The sequence below is a fragment of the Triticum urartu genome, chromosome 7A, assembly GCF_056163025.1.
Source record: "Triticum urartu cultivar PI428250 chromosome 7A, HENAU_Tu73, whole genome shotgun sequence".
NCBI lineage: Eukaryota > Viridiplantae > Streptophyta > Magnoliopsida > Poales > Poaceae > Triticum > Triticum urartu.
Genome location: NC_141879.1, coordinates 685,436,437 through 685,441,310, shown reverse-complemented (window position 1 = coordinate 685,441,310; position 4,874 = coordinate 685,436,437).

Below are 4,874 nucleotides of genomic sequence, written 5' to 3'. Positions count from 1 at the left end.
CTCGAATAATAGATATAATCTCGAATACATCGTCTCGAATAATATATAATCTCGAATACATTTTCTTGAATATTATATATCGAGTACATCACTGGCTAGGTAGCTAATAAAGATCGAATACTACAGAAGAATCTAGGACACTCGCGGTTCCTGCGGCGCGGGCGGTGGACACCCAAAGAGAAGGAACCCTCACAGGATCATAGCTGAAGTGAGATCCTTGAAGAAACTGCCAGGTATTGGAGAACCTGCCGCCCTCTAACGCAACCATGTAGCGATGGACGTGCTCGTCCTCCTCCCTGACACAGCGACGTACCACCTCTGGCGGGGCCGGCTCCCTCCGCACCGAAACTAGCCCACGCGAACGCCACCAAATGAGATCAGGGTTGACGATGGGACCCGGGGTCGGGTTCCTCATCAAGCGGCGCGCCCCTCCAGGCAGCACCTCCCAGTGCCAGCCCGGCGGAGCACAGTCCCGGACATGGGTCAGTCGGACGTCGTCGCGGACGGGTCGACGGCGAGGATGTGGGCCGGGCATCGTCGAGAACAAATACTAGCTATATGCCTGCAAAAAGTAACATTTTTTTAATGATTGGATTTTGATAACTAAAATTTCTAACATTTCTATATAACTAACATTTCTAATATTTCTAGAATTAAAAAAAAGAAAAATTTATAACTTTTTATAACTATTTCTATAATAAAAAACAGAAAAAATTTCTAATAATTCTAACTTTTTCATAACTATTTCTATAACTAAAAAACAGAAAAATTTCTAACAATTCTAACATTTCTATCTATTCTAACAATTCTAACATTTCTAACTATTCTAACAATTCTAACATTTCTAACTATTTCTAAAAAACAGAAAAAATTCTAACAATTCTAACTTTTTTATAACTATTTCTATAACTAAAAAACAGAAAAATTTCTAACAATTCTAACATTTCTAACTATTCTAACAATTCTAACATTTCTAACTATTCTAACAATTCTAACATTTCTAACTATTTGTAAAAAACAGAAAAATTTCTAAAAAACAGAAAAAATTCTAACAATTTCTAAAAAACAGAAAAAAATTCTAACTATTTGTATAACTAAAAAACAAAAAATGTATGTGTGTGTGCGCGCTCACCGGCGAGGCGAGAGGCGACGGGGGGCGGCGACGGGGACGACGACGACGGGGATGACGACGACGGGGACAGGGATGGGGCGACGATGACGGGGACGGGGACGTACGGGCCGGGGCGGCGACGACGACGGGGACGTACGGGGCGGCGACGACGGGGACGGGGACGACGCGGGACGGGCCGGGACGGGGCGGCGGTGACGACGGGGACGACGGGGACGGGGACGACGGGGCGGCGACGACGGGGACGGGGCGGCGACGGGGGCGACGACGAGGGATGGAGACGTACGGGGGCGGCGGGCGCCGGTGCAGAGCACAAGAAGAAGATGAGAAACTGAAATTTTCGTAAGTGTTGTTTATATAGGAGGGGCCTTTAGTACAGGTTGGAGCAACCAACCGGTACTAAAGGCCTGTTTTGGCCAGGCCAAGCGGCGGGAAGCGACCCCCTTTAGTACCGGGTGGTGGCTCCAACCGGTACTAAAGGCCGGTGCCACGACCCGGTACTAAAGGGGGTGCGCTGGCGCAGGTGCGGTGTGGCAAGTTTAGTCCCACCTCGCTAGCCGAGGGGCGACCGCACTGGTTTATAAACCCCCGTGCGGTAGCTCTCTCGAGCTCCTCTCCAAAGCAGGCCTACTGGGCCTACATGTTCTGTGCTACCCTGTTGGCCTACTGGGCCTTTGCGGGCCTGCATCCTGGCCCAACAACAGATTGGGTTTCTAGTCGTATGTCGGCCGCTCTGGCCTAGTAGGCGGGCTTTTATTTTTATTTTTTTGCTTCATTTATTTTTGAGTTTTTTTGTGTATTTAGAGTTTCTTTGTGAATATTTTTGCTTTAGGTACAAAAAATGACAAACTTTCTCCTAGTGCCCGTAGTTTTCAAATTTGAATAGTTTAAATTTTGAATTATTTGAAATTATTGTGAATCACTAGTTTGTGAATAACTTAACTTTAAAAATCAGTAAAGGCATGAAAGAATTTGTTTGCACATAAAATTTCTTCGCGTTTCAAATGCGAAAACACATAATTAACTACCCTAACTATTACAGAGATTCCCTTCTGGGTGTGAAACACAGAAGAAAGTGATGATAGTGAAGCCGATCACATCCCAGATCTTCGGGTGTGAAACTTTTTCTTCGCGTGTGTCCCTTTGCGCCGTAACCATGGAAAATCTTCATCATTTAACGGGATGCTCGGGTCAATATTCATTGTGAATGGAGCAATTTCGTCAAACTTTTCATAATCTTCTGACTTGTCTGTCTTTTCATCCACTCCCACGATGTTTCTCTTCCCAGAAAGAACTATGTGCCGCTTTGGCTCATCGTATGATGCATTCGCTTCCTTATCTTTTCTTTTTCTTGGCTTGGTAGACATGTCCTTCACATAGAAAACCTGTGCCACTTCATTGGCTAGGACGAATGGTTCGTCTGCATACGCAAGATTGTTGAGATCCACTGTTGTCATTCCGTACTGCGGGTCTTCCGTTACCCTGCCTCATGTCATATTGACCCATTTGCACCGAAACAAAGGGACCTTCAAACCACGTCGATAGTCAAGTTCCCATATGTCCTGTATATAACCATAATATGTTTCCTTTCCCGTCTTGGTTTCTGCATCAAAGCGGACACCACTGTTTTGGTTGCTGCTCTTCTTATCTTGGGCGATCGTGTAAAATGTATTACCATTTATCTCGTACCCTTTGAAAGTCATTATATTCGAAGATGGTAACTGGGACAACAAGTACATGTCATCTTCAATAGAGGTGTCATGCATGGTACGTGTCTGCAATCAGCTGGCGAAACTCCTGGTTTGTTCACGTGTAATCCAGTCATCAGACCGCTCCGGGTGTTTGGAGCGTAGCAAATTCTTGTGTTCATCCATATACGGAGCCACCAAGGCGGAATTTTGTAGAACTGTGTAGTGTGCTTCAGTGAGAGAATGTCCGTCCATACATATTATTCGTTCCCCTCCTAGTGTGCCTTTTCCATCCAGTCTTCCCTTATGCCGCGATTTAGGAACACCAATCGGCTTAAGGTCAGGAATAAAGTCAATACAAAACTCAATGACCTCCTCATTTTGACGACCCTTGGAGATGCTTCCTTCTGGCCTAGCATGGTTATGAACATATTTCTTTAAGACTCCCATGAACCTCTCAAAGGGGAACATATTGTGTAGAAATACAGGACCCAAAACGTTAATCTCTTCGCATAGGTGAACTAGGACGTGCGTCATGATGTTGAAGAAGGATGGTGGGAACACCAACTCGAAACTGACAAGACATTGCACCAAATCATTCTCTAACCTTGGTATGATTTCTGGATCGATTACCTTCTGAGAGATTGCATTGAGAAATGCACATAGCTTCACAATGGCTAATCGAACGTTTTCCGGTAGAAGCCCCCTAAATGCAACCGGAAGCAGTTGCGTCATAATCACTTGGCAGTCATGAGACTTTAGGTTCTGGAATTTTTTCTCTGCCATGTTTATTATTCCCTTTATATTCGACGAGAAGCCAGATGGTACCTTAATACTGAGCAGGCATTCAAAGAAGATTTCCTTCTCTTCTTTGGTAAGAGCGTAGCTTGCATGACCCTGATGTATGCCGTCTTTCCGGTGCATACGTTGCTGGTCCTCTCATGCCTCACGTGTATCTTTTGTCTTCCCATACACGCCCAAGAAGCCAAGCAGGGTCACACAAAGATTCTTCGTCACGTGCATCACGTCGATTGCGGAGCGGACCTCTAGGTTTTTCCAATAGGGCAGGTCCCAAAATATAGATTTCTTCTTCCACATGGGTGCGCGTCCGTCAGCGTCATTCGGAACAGGTTGTCCACCAGGACCCTTTCCAAAGACCACCTTCAAATCCTTGATCATATCATGTACATCAGCACCAGTACGGTGGCGAGGCTTCGTCCGGTGATCTGCCTCACCTTTGAAATGCTTGCCTTTCTTTCTTACGGGATGCCTGCTCGGAAGAAATCGACGATGTCCCAAGTACACATTCTTCTTACAATTAGCCAAATATATATTGTCGCTATCGTTCAAACAGTGCGTGCATGCGCGGTATCCCTTGTTTGTCTGTCCTGAAAGGTTACTGAGAGCAGGCCAATCATTGATGGTCACGAACAGTAACGCCTTTAGGTCAAATTCTTCCCCCATGTGCTCATCCCACGCACGTACACATGTTCCATTCCACCGTTGTAAGAGTTCTTCAACTAATGGCCTTAGGTACACATCAATGTCGTTGCCGGGTTGCTTAGGGCCTTGGATGAGCACTGGCATCATAATGAACTTCCGCTTCATGCACAACCAAGGAGGAAGGTTATACAAACATAGAGTCACAGGCCAGGTGCTATGGTTGCTGCTCTGCTCCCCAAAAGGATTAATGCCATCTGCGCTTAGACCAAACCATACGCTCCTTGCGTCCTCTGCAAACTCCTTCCCGTACTTTCTTTCGATTTTTCTCCACTGCGACCCGTCAGCGGGTACTCTCAACTTTCCGTCTTTCTTACGGTCTTCTCTGTGCCATCGCATCGCCTTGGCATGCTCTTTGTTTTGGAACAAACGTTTCAACCGTGGTATTATAGGAGCATACCACATCACCTTGGCAGGAATCTTCTTCCTGGGGCGCTCGCCCTCGACATCACCAGGGTCATCGCGGCTGATCTTATAGCGTAATGCACCACATACTGGGCAAGCGTTCAAATCCTCGTACTCACCGCGGTAGAGGATGCAATCATTAGGGCATGCAT